This window comes from Solea senegalensis, linkage group LG18, assembly GCF_019176455.1.
Source record: "Solea senegalensis isolate Sse05_10M linkage group LG18, IFAPA_SoseM_1, whole genome shotgun sequence".
Classification (NCBI taxonomy): Eukaryota; Metazoa; Chordata; class Actinopteri; order Pleuronectiformes; family Soleidae; genus Solea; species Solea senegalensis.
In genome coordinates this window covers 5955541-5973868 of record NC_058041.1, presented here as the reverse complement: position 1 = coordinate 5973868, position 18328 = coordinate 5955541, and the positions used below count along the sequence as shown (strand labels likewise).

Below are 18328 nucleotides of genomic sequence, written 5' to 3'. Positions count from 1 at the left end.
GCTGCTTGCTCTTCTTCTGCTTTGTAAGCCATGAGCAGTTTAATTACCTGCAATTAAGATCCAGTTTGTTAGATGAGGAGGTGGAGGAGTGGGCGGAAAATGCCAAACAGAAACAAAAAGTGTGGAGAAAGACTCGGCAGCTGCTGATAGACTCACAGTCGATGACTTACTGTAGATTGGTTATTTAGTTGCCTCACTGTAACGCTCTCCATATTTCTATATTTTGTGTGTTAAAGATGTTGTGTTTGTAAACATGCCATTTTGTGTGTGTGCTGAGTGAGGAGGAGGAGCAAGAGACGAGTGTGTATTTGTATACATGCAGATGTGTGTTGGCGTGTTTGCAGCACCATCGCCCTAGTCTGTGCTGCGGTGACATTGATGTATGGGTAATTTAAAAAGTTGTTCTTTTCCACAGAGCGGTCTGCAGTCAGGCCAGCCAACCGCAGCCCATTCCCCTACAGCACTGAGAGAACTCATCTACATCCACTCCAGCTCTCTCTCTCACACACACACACACACACACACACACGCTAACAACACAACACAAGAAAATCACTTAGAAAATTCTACTTATTTTAGTAGTACAAACTAAGATTATTTTTGATACGTTCTAACATAGTTTTAGAGGTGGAAAATTGCAAAAAAAAATTATTTGCAACTTTACTTTTACTTAAGTATGTTTTTTTTGAAGAAAAAAAAACATACAAGTTTTCAATAAAACCCATTACTAAGTGAAGTCCCCCCCCCACCCCCGAAACTTTGGCAGTGAATGATGAGGACAGGTGAATGAGGACAGGTAAATGATGAGGACAGGTTTGAGGACAGGTTAATGATGAGGACAGGTAAATGATGAGGACAGGTGAATGATGAGGATAGATGAATGATGAGGACAGGTGAATGATGAGGACAGATGAATGATGAGGACAGGTGAATGAGGACAGGTAAATGATGAGGGCAGGTGAATGATGAGGACAGATAAATGATGAGGACTGGTAAATGATGAGGACAAGTAAATGATGAGGACATGTATGACAGGTGAATGATGAAAACATGTGAATGCGAGGACATGTGAATAACGAGGACAGGTGAATGATGAGGACAGATGAATGATGAGGACAGATGAATGATGAGGACATGTGAATGATGAGGACAGATGAATGATGAGGACAGGTGAATGATGAGGACTGGTGAATGACGAGGATGTTATTTAAGTTCCCTGAGTAAGTGCAAAAGTTGAAGCATTTGTGACCTTTGACCCATGTTGTACCCATGTACATTTCAAACAAGCTACTTTTTTACTTTAACTTAAGTACATTTTAGACCAGTAAATTTACTTGCACGTCAGTAAAATTCTCTCAGAAATAGTGGCCCTTTTATTTGAGCAGAATATTTCAGCACTCCCGTCCACCTCTGCGTAGTTTGAGCCTTAAATCTCAGCTTGTGTATTTTCACATTTTGCTGGTGTGTTTTGCTGTTAGCAGGTGCCAGAGGTTGGCTTTGATGTCCTCGTGGGTCTTACTGTATTCAGCACAAACTACAAAAGGCTGCTCCTCCAAACCTCCAACCAGTGTCTCCATTCTTCTGAACAAGCTTTGCTGCAAACAACGGAGGAGACAACAATGAGAGAAAAGAGGCACAAGGATGACGGTTTTGATCTGGTCTGAAATAGATGAAATAGTGTCTGCATCAGTACCAGATATTATGTATTCACCATAATCTGCTCTGCAGGGGGGCTTCAGCTGGACCAACCCGGTTCAGACGTGGTTTGATGAGTCTCCGGAGACTCCAGAAACCAAGTTTGAAATGAGAGTCTGCAACTTCCTTAGGTTTCTTGTCAACTGCTGGTTAAAAAAAATTGCTTGAAATGTTGAAGAGGTGTTTACTGAGGCCTCTCAGACTTCCTCAGGTCCCCAGACTCTATCTATGATGTAGCCCAGGGAACTTAGTGTTGATGTGGAAGTCAATACTTTGCTGCCTTCACATAGATTTACTTCTCCAGCAGTCTTTGGAGGAGCTGAGAGACGCGAGAGATGTTAATGGGAAATATGAGGTAAACAAAGACAAAATTCTTCAGGAAGTCTCACAGCGCGTGGAGGACTGTGGGAGACTTAGTTAGACCAAAAGGTATTAGTAGGGTATTTGAAGTGTCCCAGCGGGATATTGAGAGCCGTTTTCAACTCGTCAGCTTCTCTGGCGCGGATCACATGATAAGTGTTTCCGAGGTCCAATCTAGAGAACTCTGTCGCTCCCGGGAGAGGTTCAAAAGCAGAGCTTATCAGGGGTAATGGGTGCTTGATCTTGATGGAAATGTCTAAACCACAAGTCAATATATGGGGATGAAGAGTTCAATCTTTTTTTTTCCCAACAAAGAAAAAAAAAACCCCAGTAACAAGCAAGGAAGAAGAGGGGGACGAAGAAAATCTTCAGGAAGCAGTTCTTTAGTGGAGAAGACACCGATTAAGTGCATCTGGAAAAGCAAGAATGTGGTCTTTATGAAATATCTGAAACCACTCACATATGTCATGCTTGTCTACCTCTGAGGTTTTAAAACTAGAAGTTCATAGACGTCTCCTGTAACCACACATCTACTGTCAATTACACTGGCGTCCACTCATAAATGCCATGGTGTATTTTGAGAATGTCTAATATCACGTTCTATTCAAGAAGACCTGAAACTTGTGACGGAGTGTGTTGTTTTATTACGCTAAAATAAATTGAGAGGTATAGGGCTCCATTCAAACTGAGTTTGTTTCTGTCTGTTCTTCTTACTAAGCATCACTTTTCAAGCCAGAAGACTCCATCTAAACTATAATATTGTCTACACCAAGATTCACCAACTGCGCCCTCTGTTGGTGACTGAGAATACTCATAAAAATAAACACATAAACACAGCTCTAACTAGTTTCCTTCATTCATTTGCAGTTCTTACCACAAGAGCTAGATGGTCATGAAAAGGTAACATCATGTGCTTTTGAATACAAGCTAATTCCAAACTACATATTCATTTCTAACAGGTCCTTCAGTGAAATTGTTGCTGTTTTTTTAAAGTCTCGGGATTTAAAAAAAAAAAAAAAATTCTCCTCTAATGTTTCCAGTGCTGCTCTCTTTTCCCGTGACTCCTCGTGTCCTTGTACCTCTTTACCAGTGAACGTGGAGTGGATGAAAAGACAGCAGAGCTTCCCTCCTGTTGGCTCTGTGATGGATGATGGCTGCTTGTGATCACTCCACGATGACATGTACCTAATCCTCTCCTCTTTTCTACTCGCTGACACGACTCCTCTCTGCTCTCCTTTACTAGCCTTGTGTTCTTCTACCTCCATTACATTGCTTTTCCTCCCTCCTGTTTCCAAATCTTCTGTCCCCCCCCTTTCATCTCCCCTCACATTATGTTTTCTTTAATTTCCCACCAAACAAAAGTTGATTATGCAAGCCTTAGTTTTATTTCTTTGCATTTCCCTGTTTACTTCCAATCCTCCGCCTCACTCGTCCCTCCTCTCCTCTTCTCTCCTCTCCTGTCTAAAGGAAGGATGGGGGTAAATCTGAGGGTTAATGCTTTGCACTCTGTGGTGTCAGTGTTTCCTCGGTGACACATCGTGACAAAGGCGTTCATGGGAATTGCTGTATGTTTATGCTAATCTCTGCCTGCATCCTAACACCATGTCTGGGAGATAGAACTGTCACGATGTCCCCATAAGGACACACACACACACACACACACACACACACACACACACACAGAAAACAGAAATAGACTAACCAGTGAAGATAAAAGAAATAATCAAATCAATTGAATGCAATGCAAAGTGTGCAGGCCTGTATGGTCCTGATGGTTATCCAATTGAACGTGATAAGACCTTTTCAGACAAATTGGCTCCTCTCTTAATACATTTGTGGACTGGGAGACCTCATCACAGGCGCTGAACTAAAGTTTCACGAACACACGCGTCTGAATGTGACAAATTCTGCATGACCTCAACGCCAAATGAAAATAAAAAATGTAGTTTTCTGTTTGCAATTGTCACGCTTCAGTAACGCACTTTGTTCTGTACTGACTGCATGACAGCGTCTCATATTTATATAAACAGAGAAGCTGCGGATCAAACCACAGTCTTCATTTTAGTCTATATGTGATGTGACTGGAGTCTGACTTAAGTTCGAACTTGTGGAATCCTGACTTGCTCGACCAGCATTGGTGAAAGACCTGACTTGACTTAGACTTGAGTAAAATGACTCCAAATGACTTATAGAATATTTACATTTGCTTACATCGCGTGTATTACATTACATTACATGTCATTTAGCAGACGCTTTTATCCAAAGCGACTTACAATGGAATCAAGTACAATTAGCCAGGGGTGGAATCGAACTTGCGACCATGATGTCTTTGGTACACAAGGTAGGGTCTTAACCACTGAGCCACTCCACCCCCATGATGTATGATTTTGCGGGCTTGTGTACAAATCTGGCAACCGAGCGACATCTTCGCCACTACGTGAAATTCCATTCGACACTACAGCCTAATATTTGAAATGAATTTCCATGGTTTAATGTATAAGGTCTTTAGTTTCATTTATCATCATTTTATTGATGTTAATTGGACTTTTTTTTATATAACCAATTCAGTTGTATGGGACCATTTTTTTTAACATATTTAAATGTGGAATATCTGGGAAATCATCTTCATCTTCTAAGGTATATTCATACAACTTGACTTTTAACTTGCTTGATTTAAAGCAGGGACTCGACTTGACTTGCTTGAGATGTGAAGCTTAAGACTTGAGACTCGATGCTTGTGATTTGATTACGTTTGACTTTCTCCCATCTCTGATAACCCACTCGTGTTTGTGTACAAAATACAAAATTTGACATTGGATTTGAATGAAAGTCCTATATTACATAATGCTAAATGTGACGTGCAGTTACAAACAGCAAAATCCGTACTTTTGCAAAAATACATCTCTCCAGTCAGTCAGGATTTGTCTGTGGATTCGATACACTATAAATAAACCCATGTTATAATTACATGCATGATTAAAGTATTGTTAGGAATTTTCACAAACAAACAAACAGTGTCACACAAAAAATATGAATATACTCTCACTGTCAAACTGCTCGACTTTAAAAATGTGTCTTCAAAGACTCAGTGTCCCAAAACTTGTTAGGAAAACTTTTCTCGTTGCTAACTGGATCCTCGCAGACTCACACAGAATTACAGTTTGAAATAAATAAATATAATTTCCCATAATGGCTCCTTTTTTATTTTTATTTTTTGAGGAAGATGGTGCAGATCATCATAATAATTCCTGTGTGTGTTTTGTGTAACCTGCTGCTGCTCATTAGCAAGGAAGGGAAATAACGTATTAATTGGTTTATTTCCAGAGGCAGCGATCACGGGGGGGTTAAGAAGTTAATGTAAACAACTAAACCTGTGGCCATTAGTGGAGTTACACTGACATGTTAAACTTACCAGTGATGATTCACACTTGTAATAGCCAGGTTAGGTCAGACACAGTGCACATGCAGGCTGCATCCACATACAGTTTTAAAAATGCATTGCTTTTGCCACATTGGAAGTCCGTCGCTGTCTGTATTTTATCTTGGAATTCGATCATGGCTAAAGGAACATCACACTCATCAGCATGAATAGATCAGATATTGTCTTATAGTAGCAATATTTTACGTTTTAGCCATTTTCCAACCTATTTTCTGTTGCTACAAATGAAACCTTTCACATAAGTTCAGTAATTTATTGTACAATTGATACATTTATTCACGTTTTTTGCATCCTCTTCTTACTTTTGCTTAGCAGAGGTGTAGTTGATGTAGCTCTAACAGCAAACTAGTTACTTTTTAGTGGGTCTCTGACTATAAGAGGTTGTTGTAAACTACTCTCACAGTCGTTGCCGGTCAAGTACAGTGTTTTTCTTGAGTTATTAACAGAAAAATACCATTTCTCAACATTTCTTCAAAAATTGATGTCATTTCATTCTGTTTATATGTCACTTGTTAATGTCGTTATAATGAGCTATAATGAGTTATTTCTGTACAGTTTTTTTGTCATTTACAGAATCATTTTACATCACAAGTACATTTCTATTCAAAACTATATGTCAGTCCAAATCAAAGCACTTTTACTTGGAAAATCTGTAAAATATCCTCCCAGATGTTGTTATTGTGACATAATGATGTAATCTTTATGAAATTGAACCTCATATCGCACACTTGTACTGATTAGTTGCTTTTTTTCCCACTTTGCCCCTTACTGGCAATTGTATAGATATTTGGTTTGTGTCGAAAAAAGATTAGGTGGTAGTTTCACAAACTCTGATAATATAATTCATGTGAATGAATTAAATATTACCGCTTTAACTGGGCTCACTCCAACATACATTAGTGAACTTATTTGATATAATAAGCTGCTCCTCTTCATCCAGAACAGTGTGAGGCATTTGTTTGCACCACTTTATACCTCTATCAAATGTATATCACTTTAGTCAACTGTGGGTTCTTTTGAAACTATAACTTAACTTAGAAGTTAAACTGAGTCACATGTTTACCTCGAGAAAATCACTGCTAAACAGATTTCTGTCTTGCTCTGAATCTCTCTCTCTCTCACTCCGTGACACACACACACACACACACACACAGCACTTCTACTGGTCTAGTCTTAGTATTGAGTGGAGATGTGAGCCTCACGGCTCCTCTGCTATACTGACATTGATCTGAGATAAAGATCAAACTCTGGCCAGACTCTCCCAGGAACCCTGCTTTTCATTATTAACTGTCCTAATGAGTGTGTGTGTGTGAGTGAGAATATTCAAGCATGTATGTAAATGTGCACAAATGTGACATCAAGCATATTTAAAGTGTTTACAGTGAGCGGTGAGTGGAAATGTGTGTGGAGCAGTGTCACAGAGCCTTTCTTTTCCCATTAGTGTTTCACAGAGTGTGTGTGTGTGTGTGTGTGTGTTGGGGTCTGTGCAAGTTGTCCCTGAGTGGCACCACCAAACCTGATAGTGGATTGGACCAGAGAGACGGGCAGGCAATCAGACTCCAACCAGATGACCCAATGCCAGGAGCGTCTCCTTGTTTCATCAGTTAAAGGACAGTTGGACAGCTCACGTGCAGCACCATGGACAGCGCTTTCACTGCATCACAGAGAGGCAGTCTCAGAAATGTCACCTTTTCAGTTTTACATATTCCCACTGGAGCTCTGGAAGAAATGATCACGTGGAGATGAATAATTGGTAAACTGACTGACAGACAGTTTTCGCCAAAAAGAGATTTGAAAGCACACTTTGCATTGCTGCAGTTTCTGAAACCTGAGAAGTTGCACGTCAACGCCAACATGTGGTTATTACGGTAATTTCACTCGTGCTGTTGCAGAGAGTGGGAAACATAAGTTTCCATTTTGTTGGTCCATTTTTGGACATTGAGACAAAGGCTCAACCAAATGTTATTTTAAATATGTTTTATAGTGTTCAAATTTCAAATTTAACACGCAAAATCTGGTGTTCGCGTACAACTATAGTGTTTTTAAGTGGGGTCTTTAAGTAGAGTATTCATTTTCATTTCCGGCGGAAAGTTTTTGGTCTCTCGAAGTGGCTGCAGAGTGAGCGCTCTTTGCCTTCACACCGCTCTCTGTGGTCAAATCATACTTCGACCTCAAGTTGTCCTGTGCGCTCCTGTGAAGATGATGTCTGATGTCTGGAACAGATACGGTATACCTCTAGCTGTGGACCTGGAATCAGAAAAGAATTCAGTCGGAATGAGATGAAGGCAGCTCCTGCTCAAACTCTGAAATATTGCATATTTTTATTTTATTTATTATATTTATTGCACCTTTCCAGCCCACCTGTATTGTAAATATGGATGATTTAGATTAGATTTAGATTTTTTTGGACGGATTAGTCTTTATTAATCTATATAAAAAGGCCACGGTCAAACCAACATGACACAAATGTAAAACCCGCCACTTCAAACTTTCACTACTTGAGTGAGAGCAAGAGGAAATAGCCGTATGAGATACTACTTGTCATGCTTGAAAAGATACAGATATACACGGGGCTGATCCTTTCACCTTGCATTCTCATTCTCTCCCTGGTTGTTCACTCAGACACGCTGTTTCTGTCTCTATGACTTACAGATGAGAGACAAGATGATTTTCAAGGTGGATGAGGGAGAAGGGGGACTCGGCGCTCAGCCCTCTGTCTAACTTTCATATCAGAGAAAAAATGAGACGATCGATTTTCTGTCTGTTTCTCCCTCTGCCGGGAATATTAAAACAGACAGTGAGGTTTCACACTTACCCTCAACGCCCCCCCCCTCCACCCCTTCATTCTGCACACTCTCTGCATCCCTCCCACAAGACCACAACTGCAACCATGTAACCCACGCCCACTTTTTTTCCATGGACCTCTTCGATTTGGGGGTCCTCCCATGTCAACGCTCCGTCTTCTCAGTCTCCACTCCAGAAGGTCACGGTGCCTGTTGACAGCAGGCTGCTCTCTCTCTCTCTCTCTCTGTCTCTCTGTCCTCAGTATGAAGGTAGAAGGGCAGGCGTAGGACAAGGACTGAGGGTAAAGATGTATAGAAATGAGAATTTGAAGATGGGAGAGAAGTGGGGAGGGGAAGTGAAGGGTGGATGTTGCTGAGTTGTTTATAGCCCGGGGCAGGAGTCAGTAGAGTGTGGTGCTCCGCTGTACCGATTCAGCGTTTGGCTTCATAACCACGCTGATCTGAAGAACTGGGAGGGAAATGGAAAGGTGTGTGAAGCATGTTTCATCCTTGACCGTCGATGTGATTCTGCACCATTTCCACGTCAACTGATCATCTTTATGGTGCATCCGTTCCACTGGAGCGACTGCTTAGATGACACCCATACGGATTTGATCCATTCTGATCGGGGGGGGCTGAGTTTACCTGTAATAAATAAGACTGAGCCTCAATTTTCCACTACATTATTGTTTTTCAAGTAGCATTCTGATGTAACCCCAGAGAGAGTTGCATTAGAAGTAATAAATGCCAAGTGTCCCAAACTCAAATTGCTATTCTCAGCCTAGAGTGGCTTTCTCTCGTCATCAAACCATGGTAAGAATAAAGGTTTTGAAGGAAACAGCGGGAACAAACGTGACCTCGCCATAATAAAATCAATACATCACGCAGCAGCAGCAGAAGTTGTTAAATAAAGAATGTGAGACCTCAGTCAACATCAGTACTGTCAACATTGTCTGTCTTGTTGTGGTAGCACTACTTCTAAACTTCTAGAACTATAAGAAATAATCTTACTGAATAATCTATGTCGATTAAGACGGATTTATATGGCATGAATTCTGAGGTAAAAGTCCGAATTCTGACCTAAACTGACTGTAATCTCAGAATTCTGACTTTAATCTCAGAATTTTGACCTGTTTTATTTATTTTTCTTTCTTTCTTTCATTCTTTTTTCTTTTTTACATGTGGCACTAACACTCTTCCGTAGATTTATGGCAGTAACAACATAAATATGTATGAAATTGACGCCCCGACCTGTGACAAGTACCACTCTATTCTTCAGACACACGCAGAGTCAAGCTTCACCCTCTGGTTTGTATTTTTCATGCGGCAGAAAATCTTCATACAAGAGTAATTAAAATGAACCCAACCTCGTCTCAACACTGAGACAGTCAAGTGTGAGTGAGAGTGCTGAAGGACTTACTGTAAACCCTCATACGTACATGAGTGTTAATATTATATTATACTCATACATGTACATAATATTGAGTGAGTAAGCTTAATAATTTACTTGAAACATTTGGAACATTTGTTTATTTGTGCAAATGACACCTGTATTCTAATCTAGGGTTATCATCTCACACCTCTGCCAATGTCAACCACAATATATTCAGGATTCATCAAAAACCAGAGAAGCAAATTCTTATTTCCAAGCTGCCAGTCTCACTCTTCTAAAGCCCAGCTAGCCTCAGCCCTCATGCTCAAGGTTGTCCTTAGTGCTGCCTGACAGTAATGCAAGGCTCGGTAACTATTTTCTATTGATATCAAGTCCGTGCCAACACTTGGAAAAACCTCTCCTTCATCTGTGTTATCTTTTACTCCCTCTTCTTTGCTTTGTTCTTTGGGACAGTAAATTGTTTTCCTGTGGCTGTGGCTTCTCCTTGAGCTTGTCATTTGTTTTCTTATTAAAGTCGTTCTATGATAAAGTTTGGTCTGCAGAGAGAGAGAGAGAGAGAGAGAGGTGGGTCAGCTCAGCACCTTCCTGTTTGTCCGTCTCAGAGTGTGTGCCTGTCTGTGTGTTTTAACTCTGGGTTTCCTCAGGTGAGTGCGACAACACAGTTTGTCTCCAATAATTCCTAAAGCTTTCACAGTTCGGGGTATGGAGGCAGTGTGGCTGAAAGGCTTGTGGCAGGGAGTGCTGAGATTTAAGCAGACCTAAACTCAAATGTGGACTAAATTAACCCTCTAACACCGAAACCTCAAAAATGTCAATCTTTTTTGTTGCTTATTTTAACCATAAAAAGGCCAGTAAATGTCCTGTGACTGAGTTTATTCATTCATTCCCATGTTTGAACTCCAGATTTTGTGTGTTAAATTTGAAATTTGAAGCAGACTATGGATGGATGGATGGATGGCTAGTGCAAAACAGAAAACCTGAACGAGAAAGTGTTATGTTTTAAGGGAGCAATGAGATCAAAGATCAGATCAGATATCAGAAATACATTTGATTGCTGCACAATATTTTTCTAATTGACTTACAGCAAGAAATTTATATCCAAACACGTACATTTTAAACGCCAGAACCCAGCGAGTGCGAGTGCCAGTAAGTCACGACTATTTGTCAGTGACTTTGCTCAATGTCTTCTAGCAGAGCCTTTTTATTTGCGGCAATAATATTATGGGGTATCAGGTAAGTATGGCTGCGTTAAACGGAAACAAAGTGTATGTACACAGTGTGTGTGTGTGTGTGTGTGTGTGTGTGTGTGTGTGTGTTGGCATGAGCTCAATGCGTTCAGCTTGCAGTCTTAGGTTTTAATTTTGTGCCAGCACCAGATTAATTAGTTGTTATGGAAACAGCAGCTGAGGCTAGGCTTAAGTGAGCATTTATTCTTCCTGTTTTGTTTGTACGTGTGTGTGTGTGTGTGTGTGCTGTCCTTCTCTTTACTATTCACTGTGCTCTCTGTTCACCTTTTCCTAAATGTTCTTGTCCTCTCTCTCTCTCACTCACACGCACACATACACACCCACGTTTGCACAGCTATTCTTTGCGGACACTACACTGCTTTCTATTCATTTGGACAGCCTTAAGTAAGTGTTATCCCTAACCTTGACCATTATCTATTAATGCCTCACCCTAACCACAATTCAAATCTTAGCCCTAAACCTAACCAGTTCTCTCAGAAATTCTCATTAGGACCAGGTTTTGGTCTCCGCGAGGACTACTGACAAGAACATAGAAACACACAGATGGTTTTGTGGCATGACAGTCTAATCCACCTCGCTCCTGAGTAATTGGAAAACACTTGCCCAGTGTGAATTTTGGAAAATTCCTTGTGGAACCTCATGGTGGCATCATCATTTTTCTTGATGACAGCTCAGCCAGACACTGTCTTTTCTTCTACTTTTCACTTTTCTTAAGTTTTTTTTTCTTTACAAAAAAAAAGAAAAGAAAAAAGAGTAAGACTGAGTCGAACGCGTCTGCACAGATTCAGTTCTTTCACGGCACTTTGTGAAAGTTGAGATCCACCTTTGTTTTTACGCTGACGCGAGTCGTATCGGCCTCCTCACATTACAATCGGCATACGGTGTGTTTGTGGTCAGCGTGATTAAAACCTCAAGCTGCCAGTGAATCATCATGCACGTTCTTTGATGTCAGCAGTGTGTAGAGAACGTATTGAGACTATAAAAATAAGCTGAATAATTATCTGTTCTTCATCATTGAAATTGTGCGACACATGCAATTCTTAAATATTCACACGTATTTGCTTGCATTTATTTTTCATCATATAATCCCAAGACATGTGTTAGCAAATAATATTAATGTGATGACTGTTATTTATTGTTTTTGTCAGAAGAGTGGGACATGCCGCATATGGCAGCAGGGTGTTTATGACTGTACGGGTTTCACAAGGCTGCCTGTAAACTAACATCTAACATCCTAAGACCCTCCCCGCACACTCCACAACCTACATTAGCCGGGAACCTTGTGTGTGTGTCTGGCTGGGTTGTGTTGGCCCTCCGCAGGACGCTGGGGAAACATTTAACAGTGACACACAGCTCCTTAGATCACAGAGGTCAGACACACCGCGCTCGTTATCGCCGGCTCTGTCCCTGTAATAGACACCGGTGCATTTGTGGAGCGGGTGGGCGAGAGGGCTTTGGGGTTTTGGCGTCACCCTGAAAACTCGTCAATTTGCCGAGGTGCATTCCAATGGGAGCGCCGGAGCTGTCTGAAATGTGATTGGAGAGTGACCTTGAAGGGGGGTTGTTGGCGTTTTGGGGGAGGAAAGTAAGATTAATACAAAGCTGTTAATGTTTTTGCGGCTTCCACAGATCCCATTCTGTGGCTCGCTTTTCATCTCACTGTGTTTTTGCTCGGGCTCCCTATTCCCCTGATTGATGGCGGAGCTCGGAAGTCCAGTCTGTTCAAAAACACTTTCCCCTCACCTCCTGCAAACTTCCGGAGCCAACTTACTCAAAGCGTAACACCTGCAAACACAAAGCCTGCGTCAGTTAGCCATGTTCCAGATGAGCGTTTCTCAGTTTTCTCATGTTGAGCGAGTTAACTAACTCACCTAATGAGCCTCACAGCTCCGGCGGAGGGCCGAGGCCTGTTGCAGTGATTTATGAAGGGCCAGTGAGCGATCCGGCAGTAATCCATCATAGCTGGAGATGGGGATCATTGAGACGAATTGATCTGCTCCAGATTCACTCATTATCTCAGTACCAGGATTTATGCCCAACCCTTTGTCTTCAATTACAGCAGCACTTCTGCACTATCAACGTTTGCATGGGTTGTGATGAATAATCATCAGTGGAGGGATTTCTAATTGCTCTTCTCAGAGTTTATTGAAGATTATTGATGAGAGGAAGTTTTCATGGGGGCATATTGACATCAAGTTGTTCTTTGGAGTGTTTGTTTGTATTATTCATTATGAATATACACAGGTGGTTTTAGATTTATGGGCGGTTGTCAAGCGTCAATTTAGGGTTGCTTCTCTGCCAAAATATATTTACTAACCACAGCGAGTGCCAGTCCTTTGCTCTAATTGGTGTGGCCACAGCTGAAGCTAAAAAATGTCTAAGAAATGTACATTCGTGATGGGATCACGTGGCGCAAATAAAAAAACAAACAGTACTTTCAATGTCAAAATCAGCATGAAATCGATATTGATTTTCCCAGACTTGTCTATTGACAACAGGTGGTGCAGTATACATTTTTTTTTTTTTTCAAATTACTAATTGGTGGTCCGTTTGCAACATTGCAAGCCCCCATGGTGCCGTAGAAAACATCTCGCAGCTGTTCCAAAATCACTGAAAGTTCTACATTTATTAAATAATGCATGTATTATTTTTGTCTCGCTTTACTACTGTGTTTTATTTTGTAGTTTCCGTCTTGTGCGTTATCTCTCGCTTTACTTCCTGTCTCTGTCGCAGCTTGACTTCACGTGACTACACAATTTCCGGCCCCGCCCTGATTGGTTCCACCTGTGTGTCGTTAGCCTCCGCCATCAGTTGGCTCGTGCTTTTTGTCACCTTATTTACAGTTTTGCACACGGAATTTTCTGTTGTGGCGATAACAGATATCTGTCCTCCTGATTTCAGATATTTTTATGGATTCATAATTTTCGGACTCTCTTTTTGGAGAACTTTTGCCTTTTTTGCTTTTAGCTTTCAAGTGAGTAAAACTCTTTGTGTGTACCTGCTCTGCCTTTTCTTCTGTTGTGCTGCTTTGGAAATACTTCAAGCCTATAGTTTGTAGCTGACCATCTGTTTGTCCCTGGCTACCTTCTGTCTAACTGTTTTATATTAATGTGAATTAACAGGAGCCCACTTTACAGAAGCAGGTTTGCATGTTCCATGTATTGCACATCAGTATACTGTTGGGTTTTTAGCTTTTACCTTTGGTTTATCATTTGCAGTGCTTGTGTAGATGGATTTGTTTTAAGTGTGCCACTGAGAGGCAGCAGATGACCGAGGCTTTCTTTTGTTTCATTTTAATCAGAAAGTGGTTGAAGCTGACCTCTGTGTGATTATCGTCTCCACATATAAACCCCTGTAACCCTGAGAGTGAGTTATACATTGATTTATTGGTGCATTAAAGCTTTAACACATCATAAATTATAATGTTTTTGATGTGATTGTGATGTCACATTATTTACAGATTGTTTGCTTGTGTCAATAGATGGAAAAAGGTGAACTTTTTGCCACCTCCTCATGCCTCCATAGGCCTGATGCCTCCTCACACTGGACGGGCTGTAATCTCGTCAGGACCATGATCCCCTCGCCACTGTCCCACCACGAGTGCTGGAGCCCCAAATCTGAGCCACTGCTGCCAGGAGCTGAAGCAGCGTCTCTCTGGTGGGTGAGTAAGTGCTGTCACGTCAACATAACACACGTCTGCCTGACTTCTTATTGATTTCTACTGTTTTATCCAAGGACACAGCTTGTGTAAAGTACAAGACCTTGACAAGTCTGGCAAGACTGCCTTGCTCTAGATTACATTGAATCCATAGGTGATTGCTTGCACTGTGGATCTATCTTTTTCTCCGTATGTGTGTATGAATGTGTCGTCGTTTTAGTGTTTGCTTGTGCGCGTCTGCTTGGCAATCTTTAAATATATTTTCACAGTTTCGTCCGAGTATATCTGTGTTTGTGCGTGCGCGCATCTGCCCCTACGTGTGATTATGCTTATCTTTGCCACTGCTGTCACTTCTCTAATCCTCAAGGCAGCAGAAGAACTGAGGAAAAAAGGAGAAGGGGGAAAAAAAAACCAGCAGCATCTACTGTAGTGAAAGGTGCTATTAATCATATAGACTGTCACAGAAAGAGTGACTCCGTGATGACCACACACAAGCCAGCACAGAATGCTCCTTGTTCTAATGTCTTGACGAGGCCTGGCCGGGTCCAGATTACACTAAATCCGAACCAAATCAATTGCTTTCTCCTTAGATGTCACTTCAGCTCAAACGGCAGTGGCAGTGTTACAAATTTGTGCAAACTGCAGCCCGGGATCCACTGTCCGCTGCCTGATTCAAACCCAGACTGTTGCGTACATTAGAGAATAGCTCAGAGAAAGGGTGTGGATGGCGTTAAGGTGGGCCGATCCAGAATGCCACTTTGGATTAATAATGAATAAATCTAATTGGCAATCTCAATGTAACTGCTGGACTGTCATATAATCCATTAAGTTTGTATCTATCTGTGTGTGTCTGTCATTCAGGGTGTATAGCTGCCAAAGCGTACACCTGAGTATGGCTGTGTTTGTGGAGTTTTAGACATTAAGATGCGCAGATATTGTTAAATATCCCACCAATTTTTGAATTCCTGCCCAGCTCTGGTTACTTTATCTTTAACTGCTTTTATTCCCCTGCACCTCTTGTCTAGTTCTTTGTATCCTTGTTTCCTGTGTCACACACAACCGTAGACATATGCTCACATGTCAGAAGCTCTCACCTTCTCCCCTTTTGTTATGCTACCAAACTACACGCCATATAAACGAAAGCATTAAAAACGGGGGAGCTGATTGCTTTCCCTTTGCAATATAGTAACTTGTTAAGTTGCTGCTTGTAGAGAGAAATATGGTCTGTAGGTTTCGCTTTGAAATGACCTTTTTTCATTCTGAATGTATGGGAAGAATATTACTATCCATACAATACTTTAAATTCTCTATATACAGTATGTATACTATGAACACAGTCACACTGAAAGGACCGAAAGTATCCCTTCAGGGAACCTACTGTCTATTTCAGTGAGTAAAACATGTCAAATCTTCAATGACATGACATTCGAAGACTCTTCAACAATTCAACATACAGCATATGCTGGAACCTGTAAAATAAATGGACGTGATCATTATCTACACATAAATATTAATGTTTGTGTTACACCTAGACAGACTGTTTATTGTCATTCAAATATAAGGCACTATTTCAAGTGCACATCTGAAGGAAATCAAACCCATAAATATGTTTTAGTTAATAAATTTAAATACATTTAGTTTAGTTGTTTTTGCCCTTTAGTGATCAAATCACTTTCTCATCTTGGAGGTCAGTGATAGCTCTGGTGAAAAGACAAGGTTGAGCGCAGTGTTTAAATATGTGGCTTTAAATTGCAGCCGGCTTGTCTGTGTGGACCTGTGTTGCTCATGTTTATTAAAAGGCTCCATGTTTGAAACATAATGCACATTCTTACACAATGCAGTGTTGCTCCCATTCAGAAGCATCACACATGTTCAGGTGCACAACAAGGTGCTCGATTGCTACATGAATACACATTCTGTGCCCCCCCCTCTCCCCCCCACTGCCCCAGAAGGTCAGGGTCTGTTATGTAAGGTTAAGCAGACATTAGTACTCTGTCTCCCTGCAGCCTCGTCTGAAGGCCCGAGGAGCAACTCATCTACATACTATGAATACAAATGACTACGACTGTATGTTAAGAGCCATTAGAACCAAGGCTGACGGTGTGTAATCAGAATAGAAGGGGCAGTTAAAGGCAGAATGACCTAGGTCACCACCTGGATCTGCTGAGGAAATGGGTTCTGGGCGATGAGTTATGGTCACACATGTATCAATAATTCTGTGATATGAGCACACACACAGTAAATAACGTCAGGCGTGACTGTTCAATATAGATTTCCTGCACATGACATTACACCCGCAGCTTTATAAGAATCCAAACTGTTGCCGGTCTTGATTAATTCCTTGAAATACATTTTTTTTTTCTCTGAAAACTGCAGCGCTTACAACTTTCCCCCCTGATTTAGATGCAACACCTGTTCTTTTAATCTCAGTATCTATCCGGAGTCATTCACTCATTGTGAGCTTTAAAGCAAAACATGAGTAGTTTACGGTCCAGGAAGAAAGCAGGTGTCACTGCAAATCATTCAGCTGAGAGGAGTGACAGACAGTGGTTAACACAATGGCTGCGAGTCGGTGGAGAGGCAGTAGTTTCCATTTTAGAGAGTCCAATACACTTACACTTCACTGTCATTCTGCCTGTCAGCGTGCTGCAGACTTCTGACACGCTCACACGAGAGAGCTGCTGATGTTCTGTGTTTATATTCACTTCTCCAAGCTAATTAAACGCTCACTCAAACTGTATGCGTTGTCAGCAGTTTTTCACGTCTGCAAAGACCTGGGAGCTTACGAAATAACATTCAGACCATCACACGAGGCAATACAACATTACTCAAGGTAATGCTTCTTTAAAGGACCATTCCAGTATGTAATGCCCTTCACATCAAATTGAAAACTGTCTGCTTTGTCACATTATTTAAAATAAACAAGTTTGGTGTAAATGGTGTAGCTCTTCTCAGAGGCAGCAGATTTATCCCTTTAGATACTGAGGGGATTTAATGAACTGAAGAAGAATCTTTTCATACGGAATAAATTAGGAGATACTGTAAGAAGCACCCGCATTTATTCATAGATCAGTGCAGACTTATTTGCTGATTTCTTCCAGCTTTAGCCACATTAAAACCTACTTCCTGTCCTGCGTGTTTAATTAAAATAAATTTGTATTTTAAGCATCAATCTGTCGCTGCAGCACTTCTGCAGTAAGTGTTTATTTATGCAGAGGCTGCGGCGCGTCATTCACTCAGCCGAGAAGATCATTGGCTGCAAACTGCCCCCATCGATCAGCTGCACTCCGCCACAGCCAAGAAGCGTGCAGGCAATATCATCTGTGAGCCATCCCCCTCCAGACAGACACTCTTTGGACTTGGTTCCTCAGGCAAAGAGAGAGATTCATTAAAAATCTCCATGAGCACACACAGGAACTGAACAGCTGAGCTGTTATTGGGCACACATCCCCCATTCAATCATTGGGCTTTTTACAAGTCATCCACCTGTGCTTTCCACCTCCAACTCGACTAACTGTACTTGATTATCGGTTGAATTTAATTGAATCTGTCTTTTACAACTTGTCATTTTGGTGTCCTACATCGTACCCCTTTTCCAACAGCACAGTTTATATAAAATTCAACCTTTTTGTTAACCAAGTTTGACTTTTCCTCTATTATGCATTTATGGAGCAAATGCCAAGTATACATTCTTCATAAACAGATTTTGATAGTTGTTGGCGGCTTTCACTGGAGCTGCTTTTGCTCCTTCAA

At 41.2% G+C, this 18328-nt stretch overlaps 1 protein-coding gene across 1 annotated transcript in view; it reads left to right on the top strand.

Moving 5' to 3' along the window:
• The first annotated feature begins 13697 nt into the window (after positions 1 to 13697).
• LOC122758930 (RNA binding protein fox-1 homolog 1-like) overlaps positions 13698 to 18328 on the top strand; it is a 319477-nt gene continuing 314846 nt past the window's right edge. Inside the window, exons 1-3 of the mRNA XM_044013335.1 lie at positions 13698 to 13891; positions 14219 to 14283; positions 14378 to 14578. The gene's annotated coding sequence lies outside the window, so the exon portion shown is untranslated. The remainder of the gene's footprint in view (positions 13892 to 14218; positions 14284 to 14377; positions 14579 to 18328) is intronic.